We start from the raw sequence: 20915 nt of genomic DNA on the forward strand, positions 1-20915 counted from the left end.
CGCCGAGTGTCGTCCGATATCACATCAGAGACACAACACACTGCTGTTGTGTTACGAAAGAGCCGAATATCAGACTGTGTGATATTTACACGCATAAAGACGAAGAGAAAAATTAAAGAAGTAACCTGCGTGGCGTTTCCCTCCCGTCCTGTAGAAGATAATGTTAAACTGACAGGAAGTGTTTGACTCCATGCTGAATTAGGTGGGTTTTTTTAGGAAACATATCTGTAAATACAACATATCTGTGTGCTGAACATATCACGAAGAGGCACATCACGACTTACACGTGGTAAATGTGGTGAAATGTGGTGAAATGTGACCCAGAAAGAGTTTATTATCCTTCGTACAGAGAGGAAACAAAGATAAAACAACCAAACAGGAGCATCTTTAATTACATCAGCCATCATTTCTGAATCTAAGCAGCTCTGATTAAGTTCACTCATCACTTTATTTCTTTCTTGGCATTTTTGTGTTCACACCCGTCTGATCAAGCACATCAGGAAATGCATTCTGGGTAAAAAAAAATAAAAAATCAGGTGACACCTTCAGCCAGCTGTGAGACAAACCTCAGAGTTTATGTTTCGTAAAAGTTTTTTAGCACTTATGGTGTGTGTGAGGAGACACACACACACACACACACACACACTATCTGTATACGTATCCTCCGCCCGCACAATCACACAGAACAGGTTACGAGGAAGAAATTAACCCCGTTTAATGGAGGCCAGATGGATGGATGAAAAGAAGAGAAGAAGAAAGGGGGAGGTGGAGGCATGTATGATCTCACTGCTCATCCTAATGAATACATAAAGGCGCCTTTCGGAGCCCTCGGTGTCCCACCAGAGCCGGGGCATTATGGTGGCGGCGGCGGCGGCGTGTCTTTGTTCTTCCCCGCAGACGGGCGACAGTGAAAGCAATCTGTGCCGTAGCGGGGCTGCATCCAGCAGCCCAGGCCTGATAAGGAGACCCCCTGGCCTCCCCGCTAGTGTCTGGTCCAGCGGGCTAAGCTTCGCCTTTCTAATCCCCTCCAGAGGAGAAAAAAAAAGTGCTTTGATTATTTGCTGACCAATAAAGCCCAAACTGGGCGCAGAGGTGGCGGTGTTGGGTTCGGGGGGTTGTAGAGAAAGGTGGAGGCCTTGATTGGCACGTTTATTGGACGGCGTTTATCGGTTCTGGTGATCTGTCCGGCCGCTTAATGACGTCCGCAGGATCAAGCGCAAAAGGGTTTGTGCTTTTTGTTCGGCTCTTTTTCATTCCCTTTCTCTTTCTTCGCCTCTATCAGCGTAAAAACAACTACTTAGACGATGGCGGGGCTCTGAAAGGAGCTAATCTCGCCGCGTGGGGAGGCTCGGTTCAAAGGGCCACAAGGTGCCACTCAGGCGGCGGCGCTACGGCGGCTACAAGCCGGGACGGCAGGTTCACTGTCCGGTCCGAATCTCAACCACAAAGGCCTAATTACGGCGCGCACAGCCCCCCTTCAGACCCGTAACCTCCCGCGCAAACCCTCGACAATGCAAATGAGCCTCGTAGGTTTGGGCGAGATAGCACGCGGGCTTTAAGCTATGCAAAAATATTCACAATTCCAAGCTGGAGAATGAAGAGAAACATAATAAGATGAAAAGTAGGAGGAAAGAAATTATTATATTTCGCTTTGCTGGCTGTATATTTAGGCTGTCTGGAGTGTGCTGGGGATTTGTTACCGTCTATCACCTTTCCTCCCTCCCCTTCCCCGCATCATCTTCCTCTAATTAAAGTGTTTGTTGTCACCCTCAGATCCGGGGTGTGAAATCAAGTTAGCAGTTTATGTAAGAGCCGTGGTGAAAATCAAACACTTTGTTATTCAGAAAGACAGGGACTTCAATCACTCCGAGCTGGGATATATGTTCCCATTGTTGACTTTGCTATCTGCATGCTAAGCCAATTTTCTACTTAAGTCTCCCAGCTTTTAAAAAATGTTATTTGGTTCCCTATGTGGTCTTAATTCTTACCCCTCGCTGATAAGCACAGCAGTGGCAGGCCGGGAAAATATAGGCCCAATTATAGAGGACTTTAAATTCCAAATCATTCTTGGGAGAATGGAGGAAAAAAAATAATTTTAATGAAAAAGTAGAGGAGGAGATGTATTTTGAGGTCCGATGGTCCATTTCACCATCCAGCCCACCCCCTCCCTTCCCAGCCTGCAATCCCTGCTTCCCCAAAGGGACTCGTCCAGCTGTGTTTAATACTTTAACCAAAAAGAGCAGAGAGACGCACGGGGACGGAAAATGAAAAATTACAATCACTGATTCTCCCCCATGAGTCCTCTGATTTCTGCAAATAATATTTAAATATTTACAGCAATTAAATATCTTGGCTCCGTGCTGCTCCGTCAGTCGGGAAGTAAAACGCAGCATCAGCAAACAAACGGACTTTTGGCTGCACGGTGTTCTGCAGGACCTCACAGATTTATTATCACTTTCCCACTGACATAAGTGAGGGATGATGGAGGGCATTACTCCACTTACACCACAGTCTTTTACTAAAGAAGAAAATCAGGACCATTCGTTTACATTTTCATTTGTTTTGCAACCAAAAACTAAAGTTTTTCATGAGCCATGAATCAAATTCCTTGCTAACTAACGCCTGAGGGGGGTGACTAATACGTGGAACAGCCATTACCATCCCATTAGTTTCTTATGCAATGGAAACGTTGCTCACAACTCCAGGAAATAGGACGGATCATAGATACAACGTGGCACCGGGGCATATTTCTGGTCCCTGTTAGCCGCAAAGCTAACGTTATGCTAGCAAGATTCAGTGTAAAAAACGGTTGCTAATCAGTAAATATAAGTTCACAGCATGTTTAACAACAGCTGAGCAGCTCTGTCCTGGTGGCTTTTGTAGCTGGAGAGTCGTAATCCTGAGTTAATAGGTTGTAGAGATTTTTGGTTTCATTTTTTATTTGTTGAATTTGGTGCCACTTGCAGCCTGTTAGTGACGGGAATTTCATCTCTTTTTAGAGAGCCGGCTCTTTTGGCTCGGCTCCCTAAAAAGAGCCGGCTCTTTCGGCTCCTCAGATTTTTTTGTTGCTTCAATACATTTATTACTAAATTATGTGTAAAATGAATTACTAATGTAAAAAACACATTATGTAGAATATTTATTTATATTGCTTTATTAATTTTAAATGATATGGTTTTACTGGGGTCATAGAGCTCTGGGTGTCAAGAACCAGGGCCAACAAGACAAGGAAAACCCACATGCACGACTCAAAGTGACAAAATAAACACTTTATTAAACAAAGGCAAGGGGAAAAACGGACAAATGCAAAACCCTAAGGCTAAATTAACAAAAGGCGACTCCATGAAAAAACAGGAGCGAATAGACAAAACAAAATCAAAACGCTAAGAACAGAAATACTCAGGCCAAAAGGCACTCAAACTAGAAACACGATGCAAAGTAACAACTGAAAAAACTAAGCTAGACTGATCTTAAAGTGAACAACAAAAGGAGCAAGGCAGAGCTTGAGACAAAGTACACAACTGAAAAAAACCAAACCTCCAGAATGGAACTCACCAACAATCGATTTCAAGGACAAGATAGCGCAAAAAGGCGAGACAATGGACGAACTGGCACAGGACAAAGGGAGACGCAGACAATAAATACACAAGGTGATGGGGAACAGGTGGAAACAATCAGGGAGGGGCTAGACAATCACAGACGGCAGGAAGTAAACTAAACGAGGTGAAAACAGGGTTACTACAAAATAAAACAGCAAATGACAAGACAACATGAGACAAGACAAAAAACTGAACTGAACAAAATACAGGATCATGACACTGGACTGTAGGTTTGGTGGCTGTGGTGTTGTCCTGGATGATGCTGTAGACACACTGGCACCTTCATTAACAGCAGCTTCCCTTGCTTGTCTTTCCTCCTCTAACTGAATTGATGGTGAACAGTACACACATGCTTGTTTGACCCTTGACCCACTCTGAATAAAAACTGTCCTGGAAAACAAACGCCCATCGTTGTCAGTTTTGTTAGTTGTTAGTTTAATTTGAACATTTGAAGTGATTTTGCTTTTGCAGACTTTAAGTTTAAAATGTAGGGATAAATAATAACCAGAGCTCCACCTTCGTTGGTGTGCACCCCCGTCACCTAAGTCATTAGAGGTTGCAAGGTAAGGTGGGGTTGGATAACCGGCTGTCCGTCAAATCAGCTTTTGCTTCAATGGAACATATTTGTGCTGGTTGGGGTTTCAGAATAATGGGCCGTCAGTGACATGGCCCCCGTCTGGTTAGCACATTTGCTAATATATAGCTTGTTGACTGTTTAAAGGAAGTGATGTAGCTTCCAGGTCAGAAATGTGAAGTCCCTCAAAGCTGCATTTTCCTGATGAGTTTCTGATCTCAGTCTCTAGTTTACTGTCTTCTTCAACACAGCAGGACGTTTGTTTAGTAAATTATGGTCCATTTAGAGGGAAATAGATGATTAAGTGAGTATGATTAGGGCGGGACTACATTGTGACTAACCAACCAGAGCCGATCTTCGTGGAAAACCAAGATGGCGACATCCCTGAAACAAAGATGGTAACGTCCTCAAATCCAAACTCCAGGCTTCATAAAACATAAAAAGTGTAGTGTTTTCAAGATTAAAACTATTAAATGCTTTGTCTGCCATTTGTACTATTGCCGCTGGCTGGTACGAAAAGCATTCTGGGATACGTAGTCCGTCAGAAGTCCAAGTCACAAGTCACCACCCAATGCACCCTCAATGAAATGGGTGGAGCAAGAACACATCTGGGCGTTTGGACCGTACTCGGCTCGATGCAGATTTTGAATTGGAACAGTCTGAGGCTGCGAGTGACGATGTTTCACAAGAACATGAGTACGGACAAGAAGGCAGATTGAGAAACGTCCACACAGATGTACATGCTGCAGCTAGCTAACTAGCTATTGTTAGCTAACTAATGAATTTAAGCTCTGTGCTACCAAAGGCTGTAGATGAAATGATGGGTGCATGTTATTGGTTGTTGTAAAGTTGTTTTTTTCATTCCTACGTAGGCACACGTCATGTTTAGAAGAAGACGTGATTGGATTTTGATAGAAGAGCACAAATAAATGGATTTTTTTCTTTAATTTGCTGATATATATTGTTTAAAATGTGCACAATATGACTGGGGATGTGATGTAAAAGGGTTAAAAAAGGCATTTTTCATTCAGAGCACCTCAGTGCAAACAGCCAGAAAGACTCTATTCATCTTTTTAGGCTCAGTTTGGTCTCGTAGTTTAAAGAGAGATAAATTCCTTGCTGGATTGGTGTGGGTGTGGCTGCTGAATGGTTTAGTAACATGACTTTACCTTGGAGAATGGAGTTTAGATCCTGTGTGAGATCACTATTTGTAAACTTTACTATTATCAGATTTCAGTCGCAGTTTGGTTAGGTTTAGGAAAAGGTCATAGTTTGGGGTTAAGAGAATAAGTCAAACACAAATAAAAAAAAAAGCAGGGTGCTAATGTGGCTATTTACTCGCAGGTACAAACAGCATCTTACCGACAGACGGAGCTCTGACCAGGCTGAACACGACCTCACGAGCTTCAGGATAAATACGACTTGTAATATTTCTTATTTCAGAGTTAAAATTCAGATCCACCCGATACTTGTGCACAAGAAGGAAATAGAGGCCAATACTTCTGAAGCTGTAACGGAGACATTTTTCAGAGGCCGGCAACACCTACTGCATGACACAACAGAACCGCAGCGCTATCTGTGATTTCCTTTACCCAGGATGCCGTGCACAATGCATATTATTTCCACACAGCCAGCGGCTCCATGGCGGCGCCGGCCACAGTTGCAAGGAGATTTGTGATGAAACTCCAAAGCCTCTATTGATATCAGTCAGCAGTGCTGTTGTCCAGCTGAGTGGAGGCCCGGCCAGGTGTTGCATCCTGTGAAGATAAATAAGCCGGCGTGGCGTGGCGTGGCGTGGCGTGGCGTGGCGAAGACCTCGGCCAGTCCGGAGACACAGACCCCTGGCCGGCTGCAGCTGCTGCCCAGACTCACAGCCTGGTTTTGGGGGGACAGGTGTGGCTGGATGTGGGCGCGCCGAGGTGCTCCGGTGACGGCGACCTGGCAGAGATCTAACCCCGTTGCACCCCCCCCCCATAACTCCATCAGCACTAACCCCCACAGCCCTTTGGGGGGGAAACAGGATCTGGTCCAGAGGGATAACAGAGGAGGAAGAGAATCCAATTCCTTATCCAGCCTGGCAACTGACTTAATTCCATTTTTGGCAGCCAGCGACCAGACGACTGCTGCTGCTGCTGCTGCTGCTGCTGCTCCACCGCCTGCAGCCTCCCCGAGCCGAGCGAAATATATAACCGTCTGGGAGGAAGGAGGGAAGGAAGGGAGGAATTAAAAGAGGAATCACGTCTATCACAGAATGTTGTGTTTCTAAAATAAAGTGATAGAAATGAAGAGGTTTCTAACTCAGATTTATTTGTGGTTAATAAATTATTTACTGATGTTTTCTAGCTCAGATTTAACACAGAGACAATAATTATTATGTGTTCAGATCTGATCTATAAAGCTTCTGTTAATTGTTAACCATTAACAAATAGTAGGAATAAAATGCCTAACAGCTGAAATATAAGAAAGAGGTTCAGATAAAAACAGTAGACAAAGCTGGAGAGGTGCATTTCTTTATGTATAATTTCCGAACACGTGCAACAATAAAAAACTCTTTTCACACAGAAGGAGAAGAAAAGAATCTTATTTATCTTCAGATGATCAATAAACAGTAGAAACAGAGTAATTCACTGTCAACCAGGAAAACATTATCTGATACTTCCTGTAGTCTAATTATTCTGATTTTAAACTGTACCATACCATCTCTTAAGAGTGACGTCGATACGTCCGCATCAAATAAAAACTTTTAACAAATTCTCTTTTCCGGTTTTCAAACGCATTTCCTGCTGGAAAAAACAAGTAAGTGGGCCTTGAGTTAAGATTTCCTTTTCTCAGGAAGGAGCTTTCAGTCTCATCACACTGATGAAGGGAAGACAAATGATGAAGAGAAGCAGCGTTGGAGGGACAGAAAGAGGAAATTAGGATTAATAGAGGAGTAAAATCATCCACTGAGGAGTAGTTTTTATTTTAATCTACTTTCTTCTACATCTCTGTGACGTCTTCAGTTACTTTCCAGATCAAAACGTGACCAGTTTGTAAAATATGATGCTGTGTTTGAGATCTAAAAGGCTCCACCTCATGTTACTGTGTCAGGAGTGATGGTCCATTAATGTAACACAGACACTTCAGTGAACTTCTCCTCCTCCTCTTCCTCTCCATTCTTACTCCTCATGTCCCTTTAATGTCTGTTACTTACTCGGTTCTTTTCTCACCTCTCTGGTTCCTGTGGATCGTGGTTCTCTGGCCTCCATCGGTCATGTTTCTCTCTTCATTAAGGTCTGATTATTATTATTCACACACTGTTGCCCATAAAGTTGGACTAAAATGTTTTCTACCTCTTCTCATGAAATGATCATGACAATGTGATTTATTCTTGATAAATAAAGTTTATATCTTCTTAACTTTATTGATCAAACTCTTCCAAACATGTCACAGTGAAACTTAAACCACAGTAAACCTTTGCAAACTGTGTATTCAGGCTTTAACTAAATTAGGGGTATTGAATTATTCCAACTTTATGGGCAACAGTGGATATTATCACTGTCACCATACTGCTCATTATTAGTCATATTCTTATTATCAGTCACATAATTATTCTGGTTGTTGTGTTAAAGCAGCCCTCTTGGCCCACCTCTGTTGTAAAAGATATTATAATGTCTTTTTTTTTTACCTGGTTTTATATGAGCTGAGTTGGATTCAGGTCAGGATTTATAGTATTAAGAATAAAATATGACCACTTAGTCAATATATTTAGTGCATTCGTCCTATTACAAACTGTTATAATTCCAATTATATTCCCTTTAGGTTAAAGAAGTCTGTATTGAAAGCAAATTATTTTATTTCAGATCCAATGTGGTAGAATAACTTAAATAATATTTATATAATATATATATATAATATATATAACATGTTCATGCAGCTGTCTGGATCAGGATCTGCTTGTATAATAGATTTGAAGTGTCAGTGGGAATGTTTGACTAAAATAAAGAATAAAGATCAGCTGACCATAACGGGAAAGTCTAAAAGTTTAAAAGTTTGGAGGGACGGAGGAGATAAGGAAGGAAGGAAGGAAGGAAGGAAGGAAGGAAGGAGACACCTCCTCACCTCCTCACCCCCTCACCCCCTCACCACCCACACATCAGAGGGAGCAGCAACAGTTCCAGTCCGTTCGCTCCGTAAGAGTCGACCGCTGAGCCGACCAGATTGAAAAGGAGGAGCCGAGGCCGCGGAGCATGAAAGAGGATAGAAGAAGAAGAAGAAGAAGACAAGAGAAGAAGAGAGAATAAGAAGAAAGGGGGGGAGGAGGAGGAGGAGGGAGATGGAGGGGGGGGGCAAGAAACAAGAGGGGAGGGTCAGTCTTCAAACAACGCCCCCCCACCACCACCCCTCCCCATCACTTAAGGGACATTGGAGTGGGGGGGGGTCAAATTATTAACACTCCTACGACCACTTTAAAGATGACAAAAGACAGAGATGGGGGGGGCACTGATGTTTCACCCAGTCGGTCACCCTCTACTTTAATTAGTCACTAAATTAACCCCCCCCCAACACACACACACACACACACACACACACACACACACACACACACACACACACACTGGTGTTTGAGTCTCAGTGATATTTCTGGTTATTGTCAGGTGATCCTTGTTATTACAGAGGAACCAGGACGTAATGAGGGCCGACAGGTAACCCATCTATTGGACGCCTTTTGGTGATGTCACCGCGCATCGTGGGCGCCAGAGGAAGAACATCTCCGGTGACTGATCGCCGCCAGAGGCCCTTTAGCGCTCGTCTATTAGCAAGCGTGTCGGTGAGGAGTGATATCAGTCATCAAAGAGCGAAGAGATGACTGACGGTTCATACATCAGGAAGTGTCACACCACACTTTAACTCATTTAACGGTGAGTGAACCGTGACAAACAGCTGATAAGTTGTTTTAACTCTGACACACTGGATCTGAAATAAAATAATTTGCAGACTTCTTTAACCCTTTAAAACCAAATTGTGGACTTTTTTTTTTGCTTCTTTTGACTATAAAGGTCAGAAAACGTCCTGTGAGTGAGCGCTTTGGCCCATTTACAATTTACTGCACGTTATGAGAGTGTAATAACATTTTAAAATGAAGAAAAACACATTTGATTTTAGAGTTTTAGTGGGAAAAAAAACAAACAATGCAATTGAGCACGAATAACAGATTTTGCATGTAAAAGTTGAAAAGTCTAAACCTTCCAGGAGAGGTGTGAGTGAAATGACCGTAACGACACCACACTGGCTGTAAAGAGCAACGTCTCAGCTTTCAGAAATCGTTGGATTTTTTCCCGATAGTTTACAGTCTTCTGCAGCACAGCAGGATGTTCTTTTAGTAAGTTATGATGTCACACCTGGCTCCAAAAAAACAAGATGGCGACGCCCTTAAGGCTGAACTGGAGGCTTCAAACTTACAAGTGACGTCACGGCGGCTAACGTCCACTTCTTACAGTCTGTGGCTGTTGTTTTATTTGGTTCAGTGTGTTTTGTCTTGTGACTTCCTGTTTTACTTTGTTTGCCTCTAGTTTGTGTTAGCTTCACCTTTTCCCCACCTGTGGTATTGTCTGCTCTGCCCTCATTGTTTCCACCTGTGTTCATTTACCTTTTGTGTGTGTTTAGTCCTTGTCTCCATTTGTCCTGTGCCAGTTCCTCTTGTCCTGTGTGTCCACAGATAAAGAGAACTGGAGGCTCTGTTTGTTCCTATGAACGTTACTGTTAGCCCTCCGCTAACTTCCCATCAGCCCTCTGCTATAATGAATGGGAATTAAATTATTTAATCGTACGGTTCTTCTAGACTTTCCAAATGTTATCGGACCAAATGGATCATATTTCTGATGGTGAAACGAGTCGCTTTGGGCTTTGGGCTCAATGTTGAGCCCAGTGTCGTCACATGACGGACGCCATTGTTGTAAATACACGGTTTGGCTTTTATCTAAAATTTGCTTAAAAGCCTGGTGCACTTCCTGGAGGGTTGGTTTCGTCAAGTCGGTTTCGTGAGTGTGTAAAAGCTTTGAGCCACATTTTCTGTTGTACTTTTTTGGGTTTTTTTTTGTCTTTCAGTTGTACTTTACCTTTTTGAGGGTGTTTTTTTTTTTGTTTATTCATGTTATTTCCTTCTGAGAGGGATTTTCTTCTTTTCTTTGAATGCTGGTTCGTGCCTGAGAGTCCGGTCGTGACACTGGAAGACGTTTATGTTTTGCATCCTCCCACGTTGGAATAATGATTTGGTATTTTGAACAAAAAGTCGTAGCCTTGACTGTCATCTGTTGCACAACCTGGAGGATGAACTTCGGCTGGAGGGAAGAGAGAGAGAGAGAGAATAGGAGTGTTTTCTGTCTCCCTCTCAGCATTAACATTCCCCTGTTGTGAGGTCCAGATGTTGGCGCACTTTTCCCCAATTGATTCAGTTTAACGGAGATCTCATCTAGATTGGCTCTCAGAACTTAATTCTTTGTTTTATAATTTGCTCTTAATCGCCTTCCCTCTCCGCTAATGATAAGGCTGCAGCTCTGCTCAGACTAAAGCCCCTCATTGTGAGCGCCTAAAGCCCTTAAATAAATAAGATTAGAGAATATCCCGTGTTACATTTGTGAATAAGACGAGCGCTATCAGATCCGCCGACGAGCCGCTTTATCCCAATCATCCTCTCGTCTTCTGCTCTCCGTCCGTTCACACCTACCTTCGTTTCTGGGTGACATTAACTTTAAACACCTGCTGGTTTTCGTCTGTTGTGCCAACGTTTTTATTTCAGCAAAACTAACTACAACCTGTTTCCTTAAGGGAGGTGATATTTTGTGTTTTGTGTTTAATGTAGCCTGACTTTTATATTTTTGTTTTATTATTATTTCAGTCTAAACTATCATCTTTTGTAGTTTTGGTGCCTAAACCTAACCAAACTGCACCTGAAACTGAACCGTTGTGGTGCTAATAAAGGAATATCTCATTTTGTCTTAATAATAAAAGAAAACTGAACTTTAAAAATAGACGTCGGAATGAGAACATGTAGTTTTGGTGTTTATTGGAGGCAAAAGGTGGAAAAAAAAGACGTGAAAAGCTGATAATGTGAAGACGGGACATGCAAAACGTCCTAAAAAGTGGTGGTGTAAATACCCAATGTGGCTATTTACACCCAGGTGGTTTTGAAAAAGTATATTTTGTGTTTAATGGACTGCCTTTTATATTTGAATTTGACCATCATCTTTTCCTGAGCCTAACCTAACAGTTTTGGTGTCTAAACCTAACCAAACTGCACCCGAAACTGATGATAATGAAACTGAAATTCATAAGTTAGCCAATAAATAGGGAGTCTCTTGGGTTAAAATCCCAAATCTAAACTGTTTCTGTCTGTGAAATGTATCGTTCTTTAATTATCGTTTGTGCTGCAAGTCTTTCCTCCTGTATAAACAAATGCTGTCTGAAAACTCTTTGCATAAACCTCATCTTTGCGTCACTCGTGTTGCTCGTCCGGCGTCTTCTTGACAAACGAGCCATAACGAACTTACCGCCTCCCCCCGAGACCAGAAAACACCCGCTGCTACATAACAGCTGGTGAGAACTGCAGTTGTAGCGGCTGCTTTTTTTCCCCTCAATGGCAACAATGAGCTGATTTCACACTCGAAAACAAATTTCTGCAGAGAGAGATTAGATTCAAAGGACCAGACCGACGGTTTGTGTGTCTCTGCCCTTTAAATGACGACTATCAACCCAAAATCTAACAATATATAAATAGACTTTTAGCTCTGACAAATTATTTTCATGAACACGAGGTGCTTTCAGGTGGAGCTCATGACATGTGAAGTGGTTGAAGACACAAGAGGACTGTTGTAGGTGATTGACAATAAAAACATATTCTGCCTAGAGGTTTAAAGCTCATCCTTGACAAGTGATGCAACTCTGTGATGAAGACCATGAGAGGCGGTTTACAGCTCTGGAACAGGACAGCAAGTCAGCCTTATCGTGCCAAACATGGAGTCATGTTCAAGTTTCAAAAATGGTTAATGACTTTGTTTTTCTTTGTATTTCAATGAGCCTGAAAAAGGTAAATAACAAAATGTATTAAACTCAACTTGTGAATTTTGAGCTTCCAATTACAAAGGCAAGAGCGACACATTAACAAGTCACTGAAAACATATAATTAAAACACAGGTTTGCTGTTAAATAACTGAATGTTACAGACAACAGTAGATGATGGGAAAGGAGGCAGTCATGGGGGCCTTTAAGTTGTTTTTGTTTGACTTCCTAGTCAGTATTTTCTGAGTCTGAAACACAGCTGAAGTGACCCCTTTCTGTGTTGAAGCCTCATGTTGAGATTTGGGATGATTTCAGTAAAAATCTCACTCAGTGCAGCAGTGAATCAACATCAGGTCAGTCAGAGCTGCTCTCTCCGCTCTCTCTTCTGCTGTGCTGCTCTTAAAACGTCAGTGTTTGTTTACGCTCGGCTAACTTTAATCCCGGGTTTCTTGTGTTGCACAGGCCTGTCAGTCAAAGCGGTGACAGCAGCACCGAAGGGCACCTCAAACAGCACCCGAGCACATGTACCGACTCGTTACTGCAGCACCAGGGAAGAAGAAGAAAAACCCAACAAAAAAACGTCGACCACTTCCTGAGTTAAGCTCAATTAGCAAAACACCTTCAGTGTGCTGGGATAACGAGGAGGGAAAACAGGGTGTGAAGTCAGATCACAGATCAGAGTGGAGACACAGAGCTCCTCTGATGGTGGAAAATCATGATGATAAAACAAAAACGTACTATTTAAACACCTGATTTATGCAACAGTGTGCTCTTTGACCCCTACTGAATAGCACAGGGTGACGTTGTCGGTGTTTGTGTCACATTGTGAGAGACGGAAATGTGACTTAAATCAAAAAATCATCTGATTTTGAGCAGCCAGACTGAGACACATCTGTAGAATCTAACTTAAAGCCACCTCCAAATGTTTCTGACTTTCTAAAATCAGACCAGATTTGGGCCGATAGTCTGAACACAACAGCACAGGAATGAAATAAAGGCTAAAGAGACAAGTTCAAATCCTGATTCCTCTCTCGCCTCCACACAGGTGACCTATCGCGTCACGAGGTGGGTGTGAATGTTTGATCATCAGGTTTAGAGTTACTGGAATGGTCGGACACAGGCCTTTCTAATCTGACAGTGTGTGAACGGTGTGTGGAACGAGTGAGCTTCACGAGCTACTATTGGACTATTGGACCATCACGCACATAGCTGATGATTTACATCTACAGCCAATATTCGCTCTCAAGGAAGGAAGTACGTGTGATGCATGTATGTAACGTCTTTAACGTAACGAGGCATCTATACAATTTTGTTTTAAACACATAACATTTGCCACATCCACAGCAAGCGTCCACACAACAAGAGCGTTTTCAAACTTCACTACTGACCCACTTTTGTTTGAAAACTCCAGGATCTGTGTTTTAGGACACACAGACTATTGAAAACAACCCACGTTCGCTTCCTGATTTGGTCTTCGCAGTCATGACGTGTCCTCCCTTTTACTGCCTTTACTTCTGGTTTCCTTCATTTTGCCACAGCTGTAACCTGAGGGTGAGGAGGTCAAAGCAGTGGACGACTGTCATTGTAGACCTGCACTGGTTCATTGGTTGCTAGATGTTCCACATGGGTCTTCAAGGAGAGTCCAAGTATTATAATATTCCACAATTTCAATGGCAATAGGCTGAATACTCTTAGGTGCATACGTTATGTTTTGCCAGGATTTAATTAATCAAAAGCAGCAGTAGATTTTCAGAGAGGAGGAAGTGACATATAAAACAGTGTCATCTGCATAAAAATTTATGTATGAAGAGAAATGCGGTTATTCATAAATATGGTGAAGAGGAGAGAGCTGAGAATGGACCCTTGTGGTACACCACACCGCATTAGTTTGTTTTATTGTTTTGTTTATTTGCACGTTAACAAACATCAGTGTAAAAATAAAAGGTGTAAACATGCTGGAGTTAGCAAGAATGCTAGTCTCATTACAAGACACATTACAAGTGACAATATACAAAATACAAACGTACAAAAAAGACTTGTACAACATGTCAGGTCAAGATGATTGCAGGTCTGATGTGCTTCGACTCGCATTAAAAGTGCTAAATGTGCAGCAGTCCATATTGAAATTTGTCGTGATTCTAATGTTTAATCCCTTTGACAACGGAGGAACACCATGTAAAGTCTTATACATAAAAACAGGTATATTTTACATTTTTAAAGTTCTCAAAGCTCAATAGATTATATTTTTCCAAAATGCAACAATGGTGAAATGAAAGTGTTTTATTATTATACACAGATCCAACTTTAACACAGCCCCCGTTTGTCAGAATTATTTGTTAATTGGAGAGAAGCTCCAATAAGTAAACACACTCTTCAATGGAAACAGGCTCTGCTGCCCATTACTTACTTAAGTGCTTGAAAAATTCCTGCACTGTCGGCTTAACTTCCAGTTTGGCAACTCTCCAAAGTCACCAAAATGTCATCCCAAAGTTTATCATTAATTGAGTGCTTTCTGTCATTTAGTAAAAGGGATTGTGTTTCAGTGACATCTGCGAATAACTCAGTTCTTTGGAAATACAGGCTGAGAAAACTGTAAATCCCGAGCCCCGACTTTACCATCACGGTCTTAATTTACACTCCTCCTTAAAGAGACACGGCGCTGAAACGACGACTAGCGCCAGCGGTTTCAGTAGTTACAGTCGGTCAGAATCCACCGCAGAGGGAGTTAAACTGCACCACCCTGTTTCTATTGTTTTCTAAGAAGTCACAGATCAAACGTACAAGGCCAGTTTTTCCATTAGTGCTGAAATAGACCTGGATCACAGCTCAGCAGAAACACATTCCTCTCTGGCACTCCAAGACTCGACTTAATGGGGATTCCCTGGAAGGCACCGGCTCTCTTTTTTCTTTTTTCCTCTGCTGCTTCTTTAAGTGTTAATCCTTGGGAAACTTCCACCCGTAGCGGCTTGTTTGAAGCGAGCCAGTGGCTATCCGACTAAGTACGGCCCCCAGTCATCTGAATCATTAGATTAGGCTTAGGCACGGCCCCGACAAAGAGATTCCCTATCGCCGTTTGTTTCAAGGAGAGGCCCCTGCTTCGGCCAAAGATGGCCTCAGAAGTGAGAGGCACTCGGAAAGCAAATACATCAAACGTATGGACCTGAAAACAAGATGCACTCCAGTTCTGTAGGGTCTGATTTATAGTGCGCACACCGGGTTATAGAGTGAATACTGTCACAACCGAAGTTTAGTTTGAAGGAGCAGAGAAACAGGAAACGGCAGGAGAATGACATGCTCCTATTCATCAGTTTGGTCTCGTTGATCTTTATTTATTCAGATATCAGCTGATCAGTGTCTTCCACATCCTCTCATATGATGAACACATGTTTTCATCATCGTAATAAGGCCTTAAATATTATTTAATTGTTAATAAAAAAGTAATACAATACACAAAGATCTACATGAACATTAGACTGTCAAGACTAAGAAGTCAGAGGATGGATGAAGCATGTAAACAATCAATAATCTGTATAAATTAACAATAAATATAATCCATGTTTCCATATATACAGTGGCTGAAGAAACACTAAATAAAACTAAAAGTCCTGCATTCAAAATGTTACTAAAACAAAAGTCCATTAGTGTTGATGACAAGTTAAAGTTTATATTATTTAACTTGAGTAAAGATGCTAAATGAATCCAGAGGAGTTCAAAGTGCATTATAATGATACATAATGATGTGTAAATACTACATTTAAGAGCCAGTACATCAAACGTTCTTACTTTCTGCATCTGCAACAACATTTGTTTGTGTTTTATCAGCTCGTCATAAATGTAAAGTGCAACATCAGAAAAGAAAATCAGGATGTTTAAAGGATAATTCCAGTGTTTTTAAACCTGGGCCTCATTTTTTAGGCTTTGACTCGTCTCAGCCGGCAGCTGTGAAACAGGCTGCAACGTGATCCTTCAGGACAACTGCACCTGATCACAGTAGGTCCACTAAAAGAGCTTGTTTGATCCACTGACAGGCTCAGAGTGTTATTCTAAGTGTGTGACAGCATCATGGAAAGGATCCCTACAGAGAGAGACCTGGAAGATCCTTTTGGTTTAACCACAAACAGCCGTTATATCGCTCTCTGCACACACACCAGACTACATTCATAAAAACAGGGATTTAACCCATTATGTTGCTTTATTGTTATGTTGCAGACGTTACAGTCATTTAAACACCAAAGTATGTAAATAAAATGGGCCCAGGTGTAAAAATAAGCATCCTTAAAGCTATAAAACCCCGATTTATATCTATCAGGTGAATTAAACAGTTTTCACTAATGTTCGACTTATCTGACGTATCACATATTTGCCCGTGTTTTCTGTATTTGATGAAGACGCTTGCTTCATTTATGTGTTTTCCTCAGCTGCAGCACATTAAGATCTACACTATGATCTATAAGAGCATTCAATGATAGCTCGCTATAGAAATGCCTTTTTAAAAAGATATTGTCAACAATATGTCTTTATGAACTATTTAAAACTGTTTAAATTGCTTAGTTACACGTCATTAGTTAATAGTTAGCAGTCAGCAGTTTAAAATAGTGTTTTTTGTGTCTGCTACTCATCCACTACGACATGTTAACGCATCAGATTAGATTAAATAAGAACTCTTTCGCCTACATCACAGAAGAAAACATCAGTTTAATCAGTTCGCCACGTTCAAGCGATTAAATTGATCTTTGCAGATATTAAGTGTGTGTGTGTGTGTGTGTGTATCGGGGGTTTTCTTAACTGCAGATATAACCAATCAATCAGTCAGGTTTCGTTTTATTTTGTACCTCGACAGCAGATTTTAAAGGAAACGCATCACAAATCGTAACAACCACAACAAACACAAGTCATCGCTCAGACAGCAAATGTTATAACGTGTGAAATTAAAGATGCTGGACGAGCAAACGGGCAAGTGAACGTACCTAAGAGCGAGCATTCGAGGCCTGACACTGCTCAGACCATCACCTGCTTTGCAAACTGAAAGTTTTTCGGAAAAACACTGAAACTTTTATTCCCACACGGCCAAAAAAAAAAAAAAAAGTTGCTGGAATGTGAAGCGAAAATCACTTCAAAGAGTCTCGTTTTGTCTCGTGCAGCATCTAATCTCCCCCCTTTGAAGACGGACGTCATTGTCTTTCCCGTCGCTGACAGCCCTGATAGGAATATTCATGTTGGAGGAGGTGGAGGAGGAGGTGGGGGCCTGTGCGTCTCTAGATTGGCTTCTTAAACAGCCGAGGAGCCATTTTGTGCAGAAGGAGTCCCGGACATGTCAGGGCTGTTGACAGTCTGTGCTCGGGATTAGTGGGCCAGCGGCGAGGCAGTCCCTAATCCCTCACTGTATCGTAATCTATTTACCCGCCGCGCTAAAAGGGATTTCCATATGAAACTATACACACAGAGATGCTGGAAGAAAATCATAAATCATCACTTGTTTTTTTTTTTTACTGATTTTTCCAGCCTGTTTGTTTGGCTCTTTTAACTTTAACTGACGCACCACCGCTGTGCTAGTGTGAGGGGAAGAAAGATGACGACTATGGGAACTAAATGAACAACTGTAAAATAAAACCACCAAGTCTTCGTGTCTTTTATGCTCCATGTCACATTAAACATATAAAGAAAAACACTGTGGTCGAAGAAAGTGCTGTTGGTAAAATAGAAATTTGACCCTCCACAATGGGATGGAAATCATCGACTGCATGAAGAAGCTTCCTGGTCTGAAAAGCGAAGCCAATGATGAAGAGCCTTCTTGCAGACTCATAAACTCAGTGAACATTTTCCTGATGAGTTTCTGCTCTCAGTCTCTAGTTTACAGTGTTCTTCAGCACAGCAGGACGTTCATTTAGTGAATTATGGTCCATTTAGATGAAAACAGACCATAAAGGAGGGTATGCATTAAGGCAGGACAACCTTTTGACCAATCAGCGTTTAATCCATGGATAGATAATAAGCTAACTGGCTAACTTCTGGTTTGGAGACTTTAAAGTTAAATGTGGATCAATGCAGCGATCGTGCGGCTCTTATTAGGACTTTTAAAACATTATCAGACCGAATGCATCAAATTCTGATGGTGAAATGAGTCATTTTGCTCAAATACATTATCAATTAGATGTGTTTTTACAGCCACCTCTCTTCTAATAATTGTGTGAAGTTGTAATCAGACGGTTTGGCCAATATGTGAAATGATTTTCAAGTTCATATTTTGTATTTGGAGGTCTGACGGGAACAGATTCACATGGTTTAATGTTGAAAATCACATTATTTTGGCCGCAGAATCTGGAGTTAGTGAGGAAAAAAACCAACGGCGGAGCAGCGAGGTGGAGTCAGGAGGTTTTCAGTGGTCGGCCTGCTGATTGGCTGGAAGAGGTCACATGACCAACAGAAGCTCTTATGACATCATAAAGGGAACCAAATCTAAACGGAGCGTTTAAATATGTTTTCACACGCATTTAGTAGCTTTACGTGCTTTTATTCTGATAATCACTGGAGAATAAGGCTCCGTGTAAATGCAGCTAACGAGGAGTTAAAAAGGAAACCCATTTTTATGAAGTGCTAGTGGGACACTGGCCTCGTTCCACCTCCAAACTTCCAGGCTCCTGGTCATGGTTCAGCTCGGTCAGCAGGTCCACATGCAGTCCAGGAAGCGGCTTTGTTCGCCGCCGTTCTTCAGGAGCACTCCAGAGGACACTTTGACGTCCTCTGAAGCGCGGCCTAGTCAGGAAGAGTGAGGCGATCCCCCCGAGAGGACAAAGTGTTTTTGTCAGCGGCCCTCTGGAAAAGTGAGAAGCCGAAAAGCCGAGTCACTTTGTCCCTACAAAGACGGGGAATAAAAGTTCAGGCCCCCGGGGAGAGGCGGGCGGGATAATAAGACATCCAGAGCAGCTGCTCAGACAGGGGCGTCCTCTCTCTGGAGTCAGCAGCACGCACTGCCTGAACATGGCCTAAAGATTAGTTCTAACTAATGTGGTAAATCCCGGCTCCCGTGTTTGCACGAAGCAGCGGTGCACGCCGGTGAAGCCCAGCAGGACGCGGAGCGGGCAAACACACGTCCCAGACGCCATGTTTACCGAAAACTGTTTGTCCAGCTGCTGGAGGGACGTCTCGAGGAAGCGGGACGGCTGTTAATTAAAATCGTGATTCGTCCCTTTTTTACTTGGATCAAATGACTTGTACGTTGCTGTCGACACGGCCAAACAAACAGCGGGGGTGCCAGTGTACATGTTTGCCAACCTGCCCGGCTGTGAGTCCACCACCGAGGCCGGGGTTTGATTATCAACACCGTGTTTGGATACTCCTGCTGGTGCCAGAGAACATTTCTCCTGCCTTCACATCCTGGGAGCATGTTTCCTACAGCTAATGGTGTTTTTTTTTAAATAATGTCAAATGTTAAAATTACTTTAATTGAATTTACTGAAGTAAAGAATATCAGTAATAAATGTTGGTCTGTTTTTCTTCAGTATTCACAGACATCAGTGATGTGAAAACTTAAGTTCAGTGTCACTGCAGGAGTTTGTCACGTCCTTGTTTCAGACATTTGAACGAACAACCAACAGCATCCGTCGTTGTTTAAAGCAGCTATTTTAAGCCAAACCACAGTGTTTATTTAGCCTGTAGCAGGTAGTTTTGTTGCCTAAACCTCAACCAGAGGAAGGAACCTTTGGATTTTAGGTACGAGACCGACATTACAGGACACTGCCCTCTTCCCCTGACTGGTATTCACTGTATAGTTACTGGCAGGTGATTTAAATGAGAGCGTTGCAGTTAAAAGACATAAAGAGTCGAAGAAAAGCCAAACCAGCTACATCACAGTCATCGGCTGATTTTACAATCATATGTCCTGATGGTGTGACAACACTCGTCAGTCATTTTGTGGCTTAATTTGGAGGATTTACTACAAAATGGAACGTCATGGAAGCTGCAACAAAATGTTTGATCACTTATTTAAATGTTCTGGTCACCAACTAATCGACATCACGTGAGCTGTAATGTGTTTATCATGATGTTGGTTCTGTTTCTGTGATTTTACACCATTGTTCAGTGGCCTAAATCGCTGGAAAAGAAAAAAAGCCCCAATCAAACCAGACCGTTTAGGCACAACTTTAGTAATGTAGTGGCTACGTGCAGGGTTAGCTGGTGAGCTAACGGCTAACACATTAGCTAGCTGGTAACATGCTAGCATCAGATAGTCAGTGGATTTTAGCTCACCAGAATTTTCTCTGCGTTGTTCATAATTTAATTTGATGAAAACTTCCCCCGTCGTGGCACTAATAAACAAATATCTCATCCGAGCTAGCAAGTGAGCTAACTCTCATTTAGCTAACTGCCAGTGAGCAAGCTGGTTAGCTCAGATGCTAGCCGGACTGTGAATCCACGGTTTATATTTATCTGTTTACCGTGTTTACCCTCTTTAATTAAAACTGACACACTGCTAACAGCCTGCAATGGAGCTTCCTCCATTTTGGACGGTAAAGGCGGTTTGCTGTTGGCCGGCGTTTGGGGGAATCCACCGATCGCGGTGCGATTCCATTGGAGTAAATTGAATCTTGGCTGCAAAATTTCAGCGTGACTGAGCAGCGGAGGCCAAGAGATCAGCCTGTGTTTGTACTGGGCAGCTTCCAGGTGTGAATGTGTGTAAATGAGTGTGTGACCACAGTGCAAACGCA

The sequence above is a fragment of the Pempheris klunzingeri genome, chromosome 3, assembly GCF_042242105.1.
Source record: "Pempheris klunzingeri isolate RE-2024b chromosome 3, fPemKlu1.hap1, whole genome shotgun sequence".
In the NCBI taxonomy this organism is placed as follows: Eukaryota; Metazoa; Chordata; class Actinopteri; order Acropomatiformes; family Pempheridae; genus Pempheris; species Pempheris klunzingeri.